Below are 22,151 nucleotides of genomic sequence, written 5' to 3'. Positions count from 1 at the left end.
TGAAAAACATTAAGTCTCAAGAGGTATTTCTAAACATATCAGACAATGCTCAACTCAAAACATCCCCCATGAAAAAAGAACTTCGTCACTTTCCATGTTAATCTGCTATTTATACCACTAGTTATACCTCTATCAATATACTAATAACCTGCTGTGCATACTGAGATTGTTTTTTGGAGTAAAAAAATACAACACTTCCTACTCCCATACTTACATACATTGCACATGTTTGCAGAATAAAAAAAAACATGATATAAGACAAGGATAGCTGTCTTCTTCCTCTTTGTGGGTGAAACCGAGGTTGAAGTCCAAACTAGAGGATGCACAAAAGCTGATGTTACAAGTTGACATCCTGCTATCATGGCTATTTTCGAGGAGTTGCTGCAGAATGTGTAGGTGGTTGCAGGGTTTCATGTTTTTGTCCAGGAAGTTGACTAGTTGTCAACCGTATTCATGTCATGTCTTATAGGCATTTTTTCATCTTAAGTAGGGCAGTCGGGTAGCCTTGTGGTTAAAGCGTTCGCTCGTCACGCCGAAGACCCGGGTTCGATTCCCGACATGGGTACAATGTGTGAAGCCCATTTCTGGTGTCCCCCGCCATGATATTGCTGGAATATTGCTAAAAGCGGGGTAAAACCATACTCACTCACTCACTCATCTTAAGTAATCATATGGAAGAATGTCCTTTCCCAAAGTGATAAAATCGTGAGAATGTCTAAATACCATTTGTTTCCTGCAAATGGTTGTTGGCAATCTTCTGAAGATTAACATCTAGTCTCAAAAGAAAACTAATTATACAAAAAACAAACAAACAGTTGTTAAATTATCTTCATAAAATATAATAAAAAGGAGTCGCGAGACTTTCTTCATTTTCAGCCTGGTACTGTCGTAATCTAGACTTGCCAACTATTATAGACTTGAATGATCTGTATGTGGTATATCTAAGTTTCAGGGTCTGTATGACAGACTAAGTCTTCTGCAGCCAGTCTGTCTATTGTTCTGATGGATATCTTCAGTGCAAGTTATAACACACATGATTATGTATCTACTGTTTGTATCTTGTTGAAAAACATTTTTGTTGAAAGGCAAAATAAGGCATGATAAGCATGATAAGCTTCAGAATAATCAAATTTAGTAATTATAATTGCAGATGCTGCATTTTGATTCATTCTTAGTCTTTAATCTTTGATTCATGGATACTTCATTCTCAGTATGTCAGTGTTAATGCAAAGAATGCAACATTTTATCCTAAGTTTTACTAATTTATGTTGGGAATGATTAGGAGTAAGGATTGATTCTATTTCTATTCCAACATTCCTACGATGACCCACCCTCCACTGTGGCTGGTATAAGGGGCGGGGGAGAGGGACATCTGTTCCTATAGTTAAGCACACATCCATCTCCGGTGTGATTAGTTCCTGCTCCAGGCTCTGCAGCCTCCATCTAGACTTGCTCTCTCTGTTTCACAAGTACTCCATCGCTTTCACTTCATTTCATCTGTCCACTCATCACTCATTTCCATGGACATGATGGAGAATTGTTTTACCTTTCTCAGCATGCTCAGGAAAAACACTTGTCTGAATAATGACATGTAGGCAAACTAATAAAAGCAGCAAATACTACTTCCCCTTGTACTACCTTCAACATGGGACTGTTTTTTGTTTGTTTGTTGTTAACGCCGCACACAGCAATATTCCTGCTATATGACGGCGGTCTGTAAATAATCGAGTCTGGACAAGACAATCCAGTGGTTAATATCATGAGCATCGATCCACGCAATTGGGACCGATGACATGCATCAACCAAGTCGGCGAGCCTGACCACCCGATCCTGTTAGTCGCCTTTTACGACAAGCAGAGTCACCATGTTCTTGGGCATGTTGGAAGAAATTGTTGAAATGAAAAATTCATCATTGTTGTGGCCATGGTGATATGTGATATTATTTATGTCTGTATTCATTGATCTATATGTTTGTATGGGTTGTTGTTTAATGCCACACTCAGCAATATTCCAGCTAAATGACGATAGATTTGGTCCAGACAATCCAGTGATTGACATCATGAACATCGATCAACGCAATTGGGATACAATGACATGCAAGCCTGACCACCCGATCCGTATGTCGCCTCTTACAACAAGCATAGTTGCCTATTACAGCAAGCATGGTTTGCTGATGACCTGTTCTTCCCCAGAAATTCAGGGTTTTGATCTTTATTTAGAAATATATTTGTGGTGAATATAGGTGAAATGTTACAGTCAACAGTAAAATGTTCTCTAAATATTTATTCAAATTTGGGAATAATGTCCTATCAACATTTTAATGATAATAATCATAATGGTTTAATGTCATTTGTTCGTAGCAGAGTCAGTGTACAATGTGATATAAACAAGTTTCATAAGGAAAATCTTTGTGAATAAATTTCAGTTAATGTTATGATTGTGAACAAGGTGCTTTTGTTATTTCATGTTGTAGTCTGGTTGCTTTTCTTGTCAGAATTATCACTATAGTAGCCATGGAGTTAACTGTTTATTTAGTTTGTGCAAAAACCCATGTACATATAATTATATACAGCTGTACCCGTGAAGATCCATGTAGAATAGGTCTTCAACAACACTTTCTTGTCGTAAAAGGCAACAATGCTTGTCCAGAGGCGATTACGGCATTGGGTGGTCAGGCTCGCCGACTTGGTTAATGCATGTCATCGTATTCCAACTGTGTGGATCAGTGCTCATGATGTCAATCACTGGATTGTCTGCTTCAGACTCGATTATTATTCAGACTGCCGTAGCTGGAATATTGCTGAGTGCGGCATTAAACAACAAACAAACAAACAAAAACAAACAAGCTGTAGCCACGAGGTCGTCGTCGTCGTCGTGGATGGTTGATCTGGCTAACTGTGTGTCACTGTACCCCAGTGTTGTGGATTGTTGATCCTGCTATCAACCACTGGTTTGTCTCGCCCAGACTTAATTTCCATGCTGTCATGAGTCTCGATGTTGTGTTCCCCTCATGTTGCGAGTTGGACTGATCTGATCACGAAAGCTGATGGTGGAACTACTAAATATAGCATCACTGACACCATGACACAGGAGGAGTAAAAATTACACAGAAGTGGAACGAAATAATTAAAGGTTTATTTGTTTCTTGAACTCATACGATTATGAATGTTCCAGGAAGATCGGCCATGTGTCAGTAATGCTTAGTGCGTCGCTCTGCTGAGTTGATGCCTTGCATCCTATTGATGTTCTTGTTCCTGGTGTCACACAATTCTAGGAAGAGATCAGCCCCAGTGACGCTGACACTCAGGAAGCAAGGATGTGACGAGGGTTTTAAAGTGCGAGCCATATGCGTATGCAAGTTTCAAGTTGGAGAAGACCTTAGTATGAGGATGTCTTATTACTGAAGGTGTTTTGTGCCCATCCATGTGTGGTGGAATAGTCTTGTGATCATTGTTTGTTGTGGAATACAGTTTTACCTGGAGTCGTTTCCGGAGAGTTGATGATAGTGGACAGTAGTACCTTGGTCATACAAGTTCCATAAGGTAATCAACCTTTACGCGATGAAGACACATGAAGCATCTCGTTATGGTTATATTCTATCAAGGTGTCATTTTGTCATTTATAATTTGTAACTAATATTTGGTGCTTTTTTCCAGAATTTGCCTTGTTTTCATTTGATTTGGTGATTCTTTAATGAAAATGCTTGATCCCATGATTCAGTGATTTCAAGAGTTTAGTTATGAGTGTGTTATGTGTAATTATGTGTTTGTTTTGAATGGAAGGACAATTAAAACAAACAGTTGTGATTAAAGTCTCATTTAAACCCGGAAAAAAATATCTCCAAAAGATCCTGTGCAATAATAGTTTGGCAAGAATGGATTTCTTCAATTTTAGTAATGAACAGATTCAGCAGTCCTTTCTAACATAAATTAAAAGACAATTAATGAAACCTCAAAATCTTGACTTGACCAATCCAGTTCACTTTTTGTGAATGAAATATGTTTATGAAAACCACAAAACTCCACAAAAACCTTTGTGTATTTCCATATAAGAGACCCAGTCATTAATAAACACATGTTAGTCTAGATAAGACTGTTGTTTAAAGTCTTTGGGAGAAGCATGTCAGTATATATCATGCCAGAATCCTTTGTTGTGAAACGTCGCTATATAAGTGCAATAATCTTGGACGCAACGTTAAACCCAATTTCACCTCACCTTTGTTGTGAAAATGTGAAGATCCGGGGTAGAATAGGTCTTCAGCAACCCATGCTTGCCGTAAAAGGCGACTAACGGGATCGGGTGGTCAGGCTCGGTGGCTTGGTTGATGCATGTCATTGGTCCCAATTGCATTGATCGATGCTCATGTTGTCAATCACTGGATTGTCTGGTCCAGGCTTGATTATTTACAGACCGCCATCTTATAGCTTGAATATTGCTGAGTGCGGCATTAAACAACAAACCAAACCAAACCACTCGTTGTGATGCTTTGTGAATCATAACATACCTTACTATTCAGGTAGCATTAAACACGTTTTCAACTGTTACACTAACTCGTGATGAGTGGATCGGCCAGCCTTGAAATAGTCCACTAGCACATGCTTTTGTTCTCAGATCTGGTTGATACAAGGATCGGATGGTTACAATGTGAGACCCCCATTTGACAAAACTATGGAATCATTTTAACTGACATTAGTCTATATCAAAGTATTGGAGTTATGATCATCGTAGGGCAATGAATGCTTTGAGGAGTGGGGAATGGCTGATTACGCAAACTTATGCCAAGTTTGTTTGTTGCTCATGCTATCAACCACTTGTTTGTGTGACAAGGACTTGATTGTTTACACCTGGGTCAGTGACTTGACTGATTGCTTTTCACTGGTCCCCAGTGTTGTTGACCTTTGTTCATGTGTTCCCTGGCCTGACCAAGACTGGATGGTTATCAGGTGACTGTTATGTAGCTGGAATATTGCTGACTGTAGGTTTAGGCAACAATCAACCATCTCATGGTGACAGGAAGGTGTGTGTGTTGTGATATGCTGGAATATTGTTGACTGTAGGTTTAGGCAACAATCAACCATCTCATGGTGACAGGAAGGTGTATGTGTTGTGATATGCTGGGCTGCTGTTCCTCAGAAACACCAAGTAGCCATGACTCAACATCCCTGACAGGTCGGTTGTCCAAACTGCCACAATCAAGTTGCGTCCTTAAGTGTGCCAGCACCCTACGCATGTATATGGTTGTGGGTTTGAAAATCGGTCTGTCCTCTTTATGTTTCTATGTTTGTCAGCACCATAAGCACCGGGAAGAGTCCAGATTTACTACCTGGATACACAACCCCCTATTCCCCGACCCTACCCGGGTACCGACTGTAGGTTGGGTTCAAAGTGTACGATTGGTAATTGTTTTACCATAGCCCTGGCAAAAACTTTTTAGATGCATGTGTCAAACGATCAGATCATGCATACGCTGAAGTTGTTAGACGCTTTATCCTTACTCGAACAGATAAATGTCAGAACGAATGCTTGCATAGTCAGAAAGAAATGGAAGCATTAGCTATACTCGACGTCGTAATGTAACCATGGAGTTTTATTGTTAATTTCATTAACCACGGGTCTGGGTAGTTGTGTGGGTACCCGAGTCCTACTCAGGACACATCAGGACACATCCAATCAGAAAAAACCTGGGTTTTTTTCGACCTCAGATCTTAAATAAATGCAGTTAATATACAAAATATGTAAAAATTCAAACAACTAAATTAGTACTAATTGGGCCGTGGCACAAATACAGCGTACAGAGTACTTTAGAGTTACCCATCCAGAACCCTAATAAGCATTATCAGGCGTTTCACCTAAGTGGCAGCTTCACTTGCTGACATTCTGTTAAAAATGTTGTCCTTTACCAATGGTGTTGCATGTGACGAGATGAGACAAGGCGTGACACCAGGAATCCCTCACATAAAGCTCTCAACTTCAAAAGGAACCGAAATATCAGAAATGTCACACGGGACTTTATGACTCAATATTTTCCTGAGGTCAGAGATCAGTGTTTCCTTAGTAGGAGAGGGTCAGTTTGCTTTGCATGCTCAAACACTGTTGATATGGTATAGCCTGGTGCAACAATCAAACCTCCTACAGGATTTATCAGAAATATGATTTTGTTTGATATGGGGAAAAACTGTTTCCCTTGCTATCCAGCAATGCTTGTTTGATGTCTTGGCTGTTTGATGACATGGTGGCGTGGGCAGCCTCTCATCCCTGGTGAAGTACAAGCTCCTGGTTTGGAGACATGTTTCGTAAATAATGTTTTGTACATTTTGAACACCATGGTTATACAATATCTATACATCATGATACATTGTTTGACTCGGATTTTAGAGGTTATTCAAAATAGTTTATCACCTGCAGCAGAGCTCCAGATAAGCTGCGTATCTGCGTAAAATACGCATCAGAAATTGAGAAATAGGCAGTAAAATAAAATCCAAGCGTATCAAATACGCAACGAACATTACAGATGCGCTACAAAAATAAAACTTGTGCGTATCATCAAAATATTGTGAAGTAACCCTGCGTATTCGATTAGCAAATCAGCAACTTATTTTGAAATTATAAACGGGCATTCCGTCAACCTTGTCAAACTCCACGGTGACAGTTACATCATGATCATTTGCCAACACACTTTCTTGTGGAAGTTTCGTGGTATTTTTTAGTCCAATAAAGCTCTCGAACCCACACGACACCAGTTTGCAGGGACTAGATGAATAGTGTTTTTAAATATTTAACTTAAATACCCACATGTGTAAAAACTAGTGGGTAACAGAAATTTGAATACCCAGATAGAAATACTGATACCCAATGATTTTAAAATGTATGGGTAAAATACCCACAACACCAAAAACTTATCTGGAGTTCTGCTGCAGGTTTTCTTATTAAGCAAATTGTAAACTTTAATAAGAATGAGTGGTTGTTTATTGAGAGATGGTTGGAATTGGGGTGTGGAAATGTTTAGGATCCTAATAGTTTTGTCAGTATGACCTGATGGAATTATGATCGAAGTGTAAACATACCGACGTATTTAACAAACTGTATTTTTTGTCCCGTCCATAAGCTGTGTATGTTATATGTAATTTATGGAGATGGAGATGGAGATAAACTTATAATGACATAACAGATATAGCAAACTCACTTTGTGGTCACTTCTTTACTCTGTCAATGACAATGTTTATGTTTATAACAGACTGTTAATCTCTGAGCTCCTCCGGTGACACAATCAGACATATTGATGCCTTGAAACCCTCCTGTCTTACAGTTTTGAGAATTTGGATGAAAGTGTTATGAGTTATTGTGTCCTATCTGTTTGACACATGTTTGACACATGTTTGACTTCATGTTGGCACAGTGGGTTATTTCACTGTATAGTTGTAAGTGACCACTGACTACCATATTTTCTTGAGTATAGTGCGCACCCATGTATAATGCGCACCCCCCTCTAGCGGATTCAGTATTTTTGAGAAAAAAAATAATTCGCTTATCAAGCGCAGAAAATAATTACATTGTACCCCTTCAGCGAAGTCCGGTAAACGAATGGGTGCTGAGGAACTTGGTCAGTACAAAATCGAAATTGGAGATAAAAAATCACCAGACATGTTGATTTACCGTTTAAATTGTATTTTTTGTTCTGCTAGGCATTGTTTTCCATCCAGGGATTAAGATTACCTTGTGTATTTTCTCGTAAACTAAGCCGGAAACAGCAATCAGCTGTACAAACGTTTTCTTGGAATCTACCGGTGATTCGGTCAAGACACACCAAATGATATATTGATGAATAAGCAGTGTTAGAAATTAGCTGGAGTCCTTTATTTGTTTAAACCTTCAAATTGGAGCTGTTCCAAATTCTTCATTATGAGACAAATTGAATGCACCATACACACATTTACTTTTGTTTGAAAAGTTAAGCCTTAATGTAAACAATAAAAATCTAAAGGAGATCTTATCAACTAGTGGGCATGGGTGGCCCAGTCGTCAAAAGCGCTGCTATTCACTGTGCAGAGTTGTCTCCCTTTGGCATTCCAGAATCTTATGATTGTGGGTTCAAATCTTGGTTAGTCCTGATTTTGTGTCTTGGTTTATCAGCACCATTCTCGCGCTCATTGGTTTCACCTAAGTGGTAAATGCCTGAGACTTGCATTACTTTCCACCTACATTAAGCTGACACGCCATGATACATCTTGAAAACTGTTCAAATTAGTGTTAAACCCAACTCACTCACTCTATTATGTACAGTTTACTGTCGGACATCCTTACATTTGCCGTTTATTGTATGAGCAGTTGATAGTCAGCAGGAAAATCCTATCTTGTAAATAATAAAAAAACGGACTCAACAGCAGGAAGTGTTTTACAAATGTATACTTGCACAACACAGCACAACTGTGTGAGCTTATCAGTGATTGACACCTCTGTAGGCGTACGATGATAAGGTCTTTATGGGAGCTGAATCCTACATACAAGCTTTTAAGTTGACTTGAATAGTTTGCATGATCACGTTGTAGAATATTGGCTATGGCTTTTTAGATAGAAAGGTTTGGGGTATTTGGTGTTAATCAGGTTTAAATCCAGTCACTACATGGTTATAGTGCCATGGATGAATAAACATCACAATCAGTTTGCGTTGGTTATTCAATCAGACAGAAGCCTTCAAAAAAGTTTCATCTAAATATAGTGCCACAGTGGTGACAGTGTAGACTAACATCTCGTCTCCGATTAACATATTTTACCGATGAAAACAGTTGTTAAATTATAATTAAAAAAATATATTACAAAGGAGCCCAGAGACTCTCTTCATTTTCAGACCTGATACTGCAGTTATGTAGACTTGCCAATTATTATAGACTTGCATGGGCTGTATTGGCTATATTTGTTTCAGGGTCTGTATGACAGACTTGTGACAGGGGTGGTTTGGAACAGGATTGACTGCAAGTTTGTGTTGTCAGGAAGGGGTATTGATTACAAGCACTGCTCCATGTAACAGATACACACATGTGCACACAGTAATCTGTATTCAAGCATTTATCAGGGTGAGAATCGCAGGTATATCTTTTGAACTTCCTAGTTTGCCACAGGAGACTCATATGCGGTGATAGATATGTTGAGGAAGGACGTTTTTGCATTGTTTACCATGTTAATATATGATTTTAAGTGTCCTCTTCAGCATGGTCGGGGACCAGGAACTAAATATATGTCTTTACTGTGCCATTGGGGCTGTAATACAAGGAACCCTTACAGACTGGTACCTGGGGTACAGACTGGTACACATTGATACACCTGCACACATGGATACACCTGTACACATGGATACACCTGTACATACACCTGCACACATGGATACACCTGCACACATGGATACACCTGTACACATGGATACACCTGTACATACACCTGTACACATGGATACACCTGCACACATGGATACACCTGTACACGTGGATACACCTTGACACATTGATACACCTGTACACATGGATACACCTGTACACATTGATACACCTGGACACACTGATACACCTGTACACATGGATACACCTGCACACATGGATACACCTGTACACATGGATACACCTGTACACATGGATACACCTGCACACATGGATACACCTGCACACATGGATGCACCTGCATACATTGATACACCTGTACACCTGGATACACCTGGACACATTGATACACCTGTACACATTGATACACCTGTACACATGGATACACCTGCACACATGGATACACCTGTACACATGGATACACCTGCACACATGGATACACCTGCACACATGGATACACCTGCACACATGGATACACCTGTACACATTGATACACCTGTACACATTGATACACCTGTACACCTGGATACACCTGCACACATGGATACACCTGTACACACTGATACACCTGTACACATTGATACACTTGGACACACTGATACACCTGTACACATGGATACACCTGTACACACTGATAACACTGATATTGATGCACTTATACACTCTTGTACACTGACACATGTGTACACATGAATGCACCTGTAATATTGATGCACTTATATACTCTAGTACATTGACACATGGATGCACCTGTAATATTGATGCACTTATACACTCTAGTACACTGACACATGGATGCACCTGTAATATTGATGCACTTATACACTCTTGTACACTGACACATGTGTACACATGGATGCACCTGTAATATTGATGCACTTATACACTCTTGTACACTGACACATGGATGCACCTGTAATATTGATGCACTTATACACTCTTGTACACTGACACATGGATGCACCTGTAATATTGATGCACTTATACACTCTAGTACACTGACACATGTGTACACATGGATGCACCTGTAATATTGATGCACTTATACACTCTTGTACACTGACACATGGATGCACCTGTATTATTGATGCACTTATACACTCTAGTACACTGACACATGTGTACACATGGATGCACCTGTAATATTGATGCACTTATACACTCTAGTACACTGACACATGGATGCACCTGTAATATTGATGCACTTATACACTCTTGTACACTGACACATGTGTACACATGGATGCACCTGTAATATTGATGCACTTATACACTCTAGTACACTGACACATGTGTACACATGGATGCACCTGTAATATTGATGCACTTATACACTCTTGTACACTGACACATGGATGCACCTGTAATATTGATGCACTTATACACTCTTGTACACTGACACATGGATGCACCTGTAATATTGATGCACTTATACACTCTTGTACACTGACACATGGATGCACCTGTAATATTGATGCACTTATACACTCTTGTACACTGACACATATGTACACATGGATGAACCTGTATTATTGATGCACTTATACACTCTTGTACACTGACACATTGATGCACCTGTAATATTGATGCACTTATACACTCTAGTACACTGACACATGTGTACACATGGATGCACCTGTAATATTGATGCACTTATACACTCTAGTACACTGACACATATGTACACATGGATGCACCTGTAATATTGATGCACTTATACACTCTAGTACACTGACACATATGTACACATGGATGCACCTGTATTATCGATGCACTTATACACTCTAGTACACTGACACATGTGTACACATGGATGCACCTGTAATATTGATGCACTTATACACTCTAGTACACTGACACATATGTACACATGGATGCACCTGTATTATTGATGCACTTATACACTCTAGTACACTGACACATGTGTACACATGGATGCACCTGTAATATTGATGCACTTATACACTCTTGTACACTGACACATGTGTACACATGGATGCACCTGTAATATTGATGCACTTATACACTCTTGTACACTGACACATGTGTACACATGGATGCACCTGTAATATTGATGCACTTATACACTCTTGTACACTGACACATGGATGCACCTGTATTATTGATGCACTTATACACTCTAGTACACTGACACATGTGTACACATGGATGCACCTGTAATATTGATGCACTTATACACTCTAGTACACTGACACATGTGTACACATGGATGCACCTGTAATATTGATGCACTTATACACTCTTGTACACTGACACATGGATGCACCTGTAATATTGATGCACTTATACACTCTTGTACACTGACACATGTGTACACATGGATGCACCTGTAATATTGATGCACTTATACACTCTTGTACACTGACACATGGATGCACCTGTAATATTGATGCACTTATACACTCTTGTACACTGACACATGGATGCACCTGTAATATTGATGCACTTATACACTCTAGTACACTGACACATGTGTACACATGGATGCACCTGTAATATTGATGCACTTATACACTCTTGTACACTGACACATGGATGCACCTGTATTATTGATGCACTTATACACTCTTGTACACTGACACATGTGTACACATGGATGCACCTGTAATATTGATGCACTTATACACTCTAGTACACTGACACATGGATGCACCTGTAATATTGATGCACTTATACACTCTTGTACACTGACACATGTGTACACATGGATGCACCTGTAATATTGATGCACACCTAAACCGCGTAGACACACAGATACACCTGCACACACCTGTACACATTGATGCACCTGTTATATTGATGCACTTATACACTCTAGTACACTGACACATGTGTACACATGGATGCACCTGTAATATTGATGCACTTATACACTCTAGTACACTGACACATGTGTACACATGGATGCACCTGTAATATTGATGCACTTATACACTCTAGTACATCTACACCGCGTAGACACACGGATACACCTGCACACACCTGTACACATGGATGCACCTGTAATATTGATGCACTTATACACTCTTGTACACTGACACATGTGTACACATGCATACACCTGCACACACCTGTAATATTGAAGCACCTATACACACTAGTACACCTACACTGCGTGGACACACGGATACACCTGTAACACCCCAATTGCGTGGACCGATGCTCTTGATATCAATCACTGGATAGTATGGTCCAGACTCAATTATTTACAGACTGCCGTCATATGGCTGGAATATTGCTGAGTGCAGCGTTAAACAACAAACAAACAAACAAACAAACAAACACCTGTGACACATACAGTGGTTCTCCATAATCCTGCTTACAAAGTGTTCTCAGTGCCAAGTCATTCATTAGCCCATTCATTCCTTATTGTGACTTTACTGCTACTAGGAGTGGGTGTGTCCCAGTTGTTCGCTGTGTACAATACATGCCCGCACACATGGCTGTCAGATAGAACCTGTACGCAGTACGCCTGTTTTATCCTTGAGGACATGGCAATCAGGAAGTAATCGTGTGACCTACATATGCATAGATTTGGTATATGCTCGACACTGTTGAGAAGCAGTATGGAGCGTACCGATTGGGGAGCACAGTTGTGATCATTGTCATCAGAGGTAATCTCTATTTCATAGTTTGGTCACAAATTGTATTTCGCGATGTTCATGACTTCACTATTAGACAAGTGGCATAGGTGCCTAGTCGCCTAGATACCACAGTTTGTTGTGCACTTGGGTTTTCAAAAGATCTAGGATCATAGGTTCAACTCCACACCCTGATTAAGTTTCTCGGTTTGTCAGCAACTTACCTATGCTCAAGGGTTTTTCCAATGGGTAAATGTCTAAGACCTGCGTCACTTCGGGCTTTTTCGTCCCACATAAAGCAAACACGCAAATATATGAAATTCTTATCCAAGGAGGATTAACCAAACTAACCACTCGCTATCAGGGCATTTCATGTTATGTACTAAGTTGAATATGTAGCTATTACTGTGTTTTCTTGTGGGCACTTGGGTATAATGTACACCCAAAATTACAATTTTCGGAAAAATGCTATTTCGTGTATTGTGCACTGTCAAAGACTCCATCATAATGCTTCAGTGAAATGAACAGAGGAAAACTAACTTTGTCAATGAAAATGTGAAATTTGCAATAAGACATCAGTAGACATGATAATTTACCATTTCAGTTTTATTTCCTCTTATCATGCTTATGCTTGGCTTTGTATTATCATGATTATATGCAGAGATTAAGATTACCGCAGTTATGTTTATAACACACTGTTGTCTTCTAGAAAAGATTTCGAATGTGTAAAAGTGCATTGTCATAGAGAACTATTTTGATTGGTCAATAGGTGGTGAAATATTATGTATTTCAGATATTATGTATTTCAGTAATTTTTTTATTTTCCCTGCTTGAGGACAAGTGAATATTTTATCCAATTCTGCTGCCTTTGACATTGATTGATTTCGCCCAAATAAAGCTTGTGGCTTAAACCTTTTGGGAAAATTAATATAAGTATGTTACGTTTAAAGTGATGAGTTAAATATAACAGGGTTCAAAAACAGAGTAAAAAATGGCATCACAATCATCTCAACTTATATATTTAAAGGACATTGTTTAGTTGGTTTGTAATAGATCTGAGGTCATCCTCATAGGTCAAAGGTCATCCAAGTTTTACTGGTATGTTGCGGTCAGAGCAATGATCAATAAGTATGGTCTTGTTTTACTGGGTGATCTTGGTGCTACAATACTTCTATACCACTGCGTACTTTAATAAAAACATATATTGCTCAAAGTGCTTAGCTATGTGAAACAAAGCTAATTTTCTCAAGATATCAAACTACATGTGTGATAGTATCAGGAAAAGTAACTATTATCTACTGAAATATTTATGAATAAGAAGTCATTATTGTAGTCTGACAGTCACATTTTTTCTGTTTCCTGTGAGTCAGAGTCACGTTTGCCTATTGTCAGAGACTATTCAGAAATCCCTTCATGACCTTTGATGGGGTCATTCAAGTTACAGGGAGGATGTCACTCCTATTGTCTAGTTGACTCGTACATTGCTGCTGCTTGACAGACGGTCCCAGTCATTACTTCCTGAACAAATTGACCCTACATCTCAGAGTCAGATCATCAAGAATGAATCCATTGCTTTGCATTTCTGAAACATGGCTGATCATGAAACAGCCTGATGTAGATAGAGAAGCGCTACGGTTTTGTATGATGTCAGATTGATCAAACTTAGTGTGGGGACCTAGGTGCGAGGTTTTTTACCGGTGTACCGAGATTTGAAATGCTAATTAATGCATATCACAATACATTTTGAAATATCGGTATACATGCGTTACCCCGCAATAACCAATTTATCGCTATATTGAAGGGCGCAATAGCAAGGGAACACTGTATTGCTTTTTTCAGGATCATGGATTTTTTCATCTTATTAGCAAAGTAGGAAAACGACAATTAGAATTAAAATTATGAAACTGAGAAAATATGCAACTAGATTCCCATGATTGAAAAAGCGAAACTTTTCGCGATCCAGCTAATGTGTCTATTATAAATGCGATGTAACCATAGCAACATCCAATAAAATGGCTTACGACAAGTAAGTTGTTTAAATTGTGTGTGGGAAGACTTCTTGTTGTTTTAACTATCTAATGTCAAAACATTGATTTTGTGATCAAAATAACAAGACGACTGCCGAAAGCCTCAGACTGTTCCATACATAAAATATATGTATTTTAATTTTATTTTTTACAGCATGTATAGTAAATCAGCAACTAAAATAACAAGATATGAGAATGTTTTGTCTACAATTTGAAAAGTTGGAAGAATGATGTTGGATGATAAATATAATCTCACCCTCGTGTCTTTTGATTTCAAAAATATATCAACACCAGTTGATAAAAGTGGAAAAATTCCGAGGCTTGCCTCGTGTTGATATATTTGATATCAAAAGACACGAGGGTGAGATTCTCTATATTCCAGAAACAATAATAGTTTCAGGTACTTCTGATCATTCAATTAAACTTCTTTTCAGTAAAAATATCTTGTTATTTTTACTGAATCACTGGTAGAGTATGAGGGAAAATGTGTACATGGTGTAAACAGATGATTGCTATTTCAAGCTAATTTTACGAGACAGTTACACCATGTACACATGATAATCTTAATCTCTTTCTATAAATAAAACAATGACTAGCATTACAGGAAATACAATTGAAATTGTAAATCATTATCTCTAATGATATTTTATCTCCAAGTTCACATTTTCATTGACCAACTTTGTTTTCTTCTTTTTGGCCTCTTTTTTGATATTCTGTTTGGGCCTGGGTATATACTAAAACGTTTTGAGAAACCTAATTATGCTTCATATTGTTGGGGAAAAAATAGAAATTACCAGCCACAAAAATTGCATTGTTCATGTTGTTGTTTTTAGGAATAAAATATTTTTGCTCATAGTTTTAATTAAAAAATATCTGGTTTTGCAGCCATAGCTGAAAAAAATGTATCTGGTCTCAATACAAAATACCAAAAACAGTCTCTCAAGTGTGCAAGAAATTTATACACTATGCAAATGAAAATATGGTATGCAACAGTGCATAGATCTTTTGTACTAATGGAAGTTAGAGGCTTGAAATCACACTGTAGGAGACATGGTTCCACAGATTGAAAGTGTCTATCACTGTTTGATTAAGCTCCACTGCATTGGACATGTGTTTACCCAAACAAGCAAGATATTTTTAAACAAGAAGAGTTACTTTATCATTAAGGTAACTGGAGGTGGGGAACTTTCAGAGTCATGTCACATGTTTGATTATCCAGGGTATTGTGTCTGCATTCTGTCATGGACCCTGTCGCCAGCCTAGTTTCATTTCGGAAGAGATGTAACCACCTCCATCCCTCTTATCACATGTCCCTTGAAGACCCGGGTTAGAAAAGGTCTTCAGCAACCCATGCTTGCCGTAAAAGTCGACTATGCTTGTCGTAAAAGGCGACTAACGGGATCGGGTGGTCAGTTACTCAAAGTTCCGGACTGATAGACAAGTGGCTATGTCTTATTGAATCCTTGCCAAGTCACAGACTCCGACCACCCAATCCATTTTCTCGCCTTCTTCAACCAGCACAGATTGCTGGGGACCTACAGGGTGGGTAATGAAGCAGTGATATTGCAGTTGCCAAAGTAACAAATGTCAGTTTAAATCACACTGACATAGTCGTGACTTCCTAATCAAAAGCCAGGTTGGTAGGAGTGTAAATACAGATAGTTTGAATGCATGTTTGCACACATGAATTGTGTGTCTTCTTTTCAACACAACGCCAACATGGTTCATTTTTTATTGACCAAGGTAAATACCGTTAAGAGTTATTGATAAGAGGATATTGGGGCGGGGTAGACAAACTGAAGCAGCTGAAGTTGAAATGTTTTACACAAGCTTATAATGGTTTACCTGAGCTCTAATCTGTGGAGACCTGTAAAGATTCCGGGGTAGAATAGGTCTTCAGCAACCAATGCTTGTCGTAAAAGACGACTAACGGGATCGGGTGGTCAGGCTCGCTGACTTGGTTGATACATGTCATTGATCCTAATTGCGTAGATCGATGCTCATGCTATCAATCACTGGATTGTCTGGTCCAGACTTGATTATTTACAGACTGCCGTCATATAGCTGTAATATTGCTGAGTGCGGCGTTAAACAACAAACCAACCAACCCTTGAAGATCCGGGTTAGAATTGGTCTTCAGCAACCCATGCTTGTCATAAAAGGCAACTAACAGGACTGGGTGCTCAGGCTCGCTGACTTGGTTGATGCATGTCATCGTATCCCAATTGCGTAGATTGATGCTCATTGTGTCAATCATTGGATTGTCTGGTCCAGACTTGTTTATTTACAGACCACCGTCATATAGCTGGAATATTGCTGAGTGTGGCGTAAAACAACAAACCAACCATATTATATTATATGATTGGAAAAGTAGAGGACGAGATAGAATAAGAAAATTAGTAATAAAATTAATGATTTATAGAGTGCAACTTATTCAGATGTCCTCTGCTCAAGAGCGCTCAGTCATATGCTCTTTTGAAGAGAATGGTCCGTGTAAACTGGACGCTTCTGGTGGCCTTGGATCTCTTTTTCAAAAGAGGAATAGATAGAAAATAAGCGATTTCGGTTTCAGTATTTCAGTGTGGGCATGTCACTTTGTAAACAACAAACCTATTGTGGCGTTAAACAGCAAACATCACACATCACATCTTATCACATAGTTACCACATAACTTCGCTCGGTCATAAGGATGAAACCAACAACCAATCATAATGCCCCTTCTAAACAGAGGTTGGCAGAGATCAACATTTAGACTCACTGCCTCATTCAGAGAGCTCTCTTCTTAATCGAATCAAAAGACTGTTTTTGCTTGATGTTTCCGGAGGATGAAGACAGTGATGGATGTCCTTATGCAACAGGACATTATAAGTTGTATCAGAGTTGTATCGGAGATTCAGCAAGGCAGGTTGAGTTCTGGGAATATTGCTCCTTTCAGACTTGAAAAACCAAAGTGTGTTGATTGCATGGCTAATTTTAGCATTGTGTCAACCAAACTGGACTCCAAATTAAACTTATGATTGTGGTGAATGGATCAATGGAACTGGCATATACTACTCAAAAGAAGTTAAAGGACACTATAGTTAATCTGTCATGCAATGACAACTTAAATGATATGAAAGAATCAGCCAATCACAGTGCCTGATACACTGAATAATTGAGGATAGTGTTGCCTTCAACCAGGAAGTACATTCAGGTGGGTTTTTTTCAGGCTAACTAGAGCCATTGTACTTTATGCATTGTATGGGGTTGTAGTGGAGTATATGTGTTTTCCTAGACCAGTGATGTCTGGCTGGAAGTGGGTGGTAGGTAATGATTTCTGGCACCAGAAGGAAATGGTGATGAAGAGGCAACTTCTGTTGTACTTGCAAGCCATTTTCTAGTTTTCACAGGAAATTGGTCACTTGACCCGAAACTTGACCAAAGCTTGACCCATTTGTATTGAATCAATGTGTTTGACTGGGTGTCTGACTTCCCTTGTTGAATCCTGCGTTGTGATTGGCTGTGTGTCACTCCTCTCACTGCTGTTGAATCCTGTGTTGTGATTGGCTGTACGTGTGTCACTCCTTTTTGCTGCTGTTTGAGGGTGGGGGCAGCCTAGTGGTTGAAGTGTTTCGCTTGCCATGCCAAAGACATGGGTTTGATTCCCAACATCGGTACAATGTGTGAAGCCCATTCCTTGTGTCCACGGCCTTGATATTGCTGGAATATTGCTGGAATATTGCTTAAAGCGATGTAAAACCATACTCACTCACTCACTCACTTCACTGTTGTTGAATTAGGCACTATGATTGGCTGTGTGTCATTCCTCACTGCTGTTGAATCCTCCATTGTGATTGGCTGTGTGTCACACCTGGTAGCTGTTGAATCCTACGTTGTTATTGGCTGTGCGTGACTGCTCTTGTTTCTGACGAGTCCTATGCTGTGATTGGCTGTATTACCCGTCTTGTCTCTGTTGAATCCTGTGCTGTGATTGGCTGTCACACCAATCCCGTCTCTGCTGAGCCCTATGCTGCTGGATGTGTATCCCTCTTTGCTATGAATTCTGCAAATAATATTTTGGTACCTTAATTGTCATAATAAAGGTCCCCCTGTAGACTCTATCTGTCCATGTTCAATGACTGGTCTGTTAAAAATGTTTATACATTGTGATGCAGCAGAATTGCTATGCAAAGCTGAACATCCTGAAAGCGACCGTAAACTGTTAGAAGTATTTTTCTCAGTGTAAGTATTGTGTGATGATCTCTATTCAACACTTAACACTACTCAAGTAACTTGAAACTTTTATGTTATCATGGTAGGTCTCCATGAAAGTTTTCTGCTTTTGGAATGTTTATGATGACATTACAGTTTAAGTACAGACTTTTGAAACAATTGTATGTTTTCAGATCAATAATGTGTTGCTTTTAAAAAGGGATTTGTATGTGTTAGAAAATAACTCACTGCAGTTTGGTCGGTTGGGCAAGTGGGTAGGTGAGTGAGTGAACCTGTAACCATGGTAACAGGTGACACCAACCCAAAACAGATAAGATTTAGGCAACATATGATAAATAGACACTTCTGTATGTCTCTGATTTAAAACATTTGAACCAATTAACCTGAACTTTTCTGTGATCAATTTGCTTCGGTGTTGTCATTAGCTTTAATAGAAAAAGTGTAATTGAACTTATGTTTCTGAGTTTTGGTCAGACTTATATATAGTTTCACCGTGCCAGCATGATGGAAACTAGAGTATCATCATGATCACATTACACCAACCTCATTATCAATAGACCTGTGAAGATCCAGGTTAGAATAAATCTTCAGCAACCCATGCTTGCCGTAAAATGCAATTATGCTTGTCTTAAGAGGCGACTAATGGGATCGGGTGGCCAGGCTAGCTGACTTGGTTGATGCATGTCATTGTATCCCAATTGCGTGGACTGATGCTGATGATATCAATCACTGGATTGTCTGGTCCAGACTGGATTATATACAGACTGCTGTCATATAGCTGGAATATTGCTGAGTGCAGTGTGAAACAACAAACAAACAAACAAACAAACATCAATATTTGAGTCAGCATATAATACTTAAGATTATTTAATTTTTTTCTGAAATAGGTATTTCTCAAAAAATTAATATATAACCTTACTGCCCAAATGAAAACAGAAAGGGTTGTGTGATGTGATTGAGCGAGGCAGACTACCACAGTTTTTACACATTGTACTGTACAGACATTTGAGGAAATTTTTCACCATGTTCAGTTTCACATTTAAGTATTATCATGATAATTAATAGTTATCACTTTTTTATAATATTTCAACCACAGGGAAAAACACATTGAAGAAATCACATAAATACTGATATATTGGTGTTTGATATTTCGAAAATCAATAAAAACATGCACATTTACAAATCAACCTCAATGTATTGTTTGGAATTCAAAGTCAAGGGGTAGATAAATCATGTATACATACATCATAGCAAAATGTGTGTGGTGTGTTGTGACACCTTAATAGAACTGTGCCAAAAGTACATTGTTTTAGATGCCTCAAGGATTCAGAATTGACACTCCAAAATGAATAGATATCTCTGTGTTTCAACTTGAAAGACAGTTTTGTCACTTACTAATTGTTTGAAACATGATAAACTTCAATATGTCATGATTTATGTTGACGTAAGAGCGCATGCCTTTAGCCATCGCCTCAACTACATTTCCAGTGTGACAGGGACGGTTCGGGAGAAATAGTAAGACTATTAACAGTTTATAAAGATTGTTAGTCCTGACAGATTTAACCTGTTTCAGCAAGCAGTGCGAGATGTCCCCGTCAGTTCAGCCGAACCGGTTACCTGATAATCAAACACTGAAGCTCGACTGCCATGTGTGCGTTGTAGCAAGCTGGTGATGTGGGGGTTGTAGCAAGCTGGTGATGTAGGGGTTGACACATATCGGGGAGGTTTCTCTGGGATTAGGAATTTAGAGGTTTTTCATTCTCCGAGCTGGTGAGCTTCGGATGTTGTTATAGTCGAAATGTTGGATTTAGCCGTGAAGGATGTCACTCACTGCCAGTTTCTTTTGTCACTGTTGAGGAGCCATGTTGCAGAAAATACTGCTGTTGTTTTTATCTGGTCTAACCTGCATGATAACATAAAGGTAGGATATTAAAGTTAATAATTGTTAGTGATCGATATTGGCTTCACTTTCATATGGCACTTTATTGCAATAATGATAAGTGCCACGATATATTTCAAGCTGCACTAGATTGCATTTTCAGTTGATGATGTTAGCGTATACATATGCGTCATTAAATTTGTTTTTTCTGCTGCGTATTTCACAAAAGAGTAACGGTGTTTGCACACTACAATGTTATCGTTGCTTTTTGGATCATGTTTTCTTCTCTTAAATCAAAAATAGACCCGTATATGAAGTTCATTGTGACAACTTCATAGTCTTCCGCCATTTTGTTGGATGTTGATCACAACACATGCGTAATAGACACATATGCAGGAAGCTGGTTGCGAATAGATAGCTTTTTTATCACAGGGATCAAGTCCTAATTTCTCAGTTTAATAACTTCTATTCAACTTGTCACTCATGTAACAGTGATAGAAACTAACAGTTTTAGTCCACTAGTCCTTATAGTGATACCATATAGCAAAACTCATCGAAATGGCAAATGTCTACTTGTCCATATGATACCTTAACTATTGGTAAGTTGGGCAAGGACTATAGGACTACTGCCAATTTCTATCACTGCTGTAAACTTGCCTAGCATTTATATTTTAGGTGCCTGACCTAAGTTTTTAGGAGCCAACAGGCATCTTAAACAGATATTGTCGCCAGTTCTGTTTACTTGAAGGTAGCCAAGTTACGAGCAGTAGATAAATTTATGTTGCCAATCATAGATTTACATCGCATTTGGCCACCAAAATGGTCGCTACTTACAAGGCTGATTATGATATGTGATCATTAGTATTTCAATCAGTGGTATACTGCTAATACCTCGCAGTCGCACCTCTAATAATTCACTCACTTGCAGCCTGGGCTTTTACATGGGATCCATCTTTCTTATGAGTGAAACTATGTTTTTGTTTTAGTGATGCAGATTGCCTGGGATGCAATGGACCCTTGTTTAAAACAAACGACTTGTCACTCTGGGCATGGTGGGTCGCCA

The 22,151-nt window shown here is 38.9% G+C and overlaps 1 protein-coding gene across 4 annotated transcripts in view; it reads left to right on the top strand.

Moving 5' to 3' along the window:
* Nucleotides 1-22,151, top strand: part of LOC124134584 (tyrosine-protein kinase SRK2-like) — a 72,455-nt gene that overhangs the window by 4,457 nt on the left and 45,847 nt on the right. Inside the window, exon 1 of one of the 4 annotated variants that reach the window (XM_046499496.2) lies at nucleotides 3,521-3,542. The exons of 1 other annotated variant lie outside the window; for it this stretch is intronic. The gene's annotated coding sequence lies outside the window, so the exon portion shown is untranslated. Of the gene's footprint in view, nucleotides 1-3,520; nucleotides 3,543-12,856; nucleotides 13,004-20,876; nucleotides 21,131-22,151 lie in introns of those variants that run through there. 2 more of the 4 variants (XM_046499494.2, XM_046499495.2) reach the window with 2 other exon arrangements.

The sequence above is a fragment of the Haliotis rufescens genome, unplaced genomic scaffold (genome assembly GCF_023055435.1).
Source record: "Haliotis rufescens isolate VD_foot unplaced genomic scaffold, xgHalRufe1.0.p SCAF_2, whole genome shotgun sequence".
NCBI classification, from domain to species: domain Eukaryota; kingdom Metazoa; phylum Mollusca; class Gastropoda; order Lepetellida; family Haliotidae; genus Haliotis; species Haliotis rufescens.
Note: the sequence above shows the minus strand (reverse complement) of the source record. Positions and strands in the feature narration are given on the sequence as shown.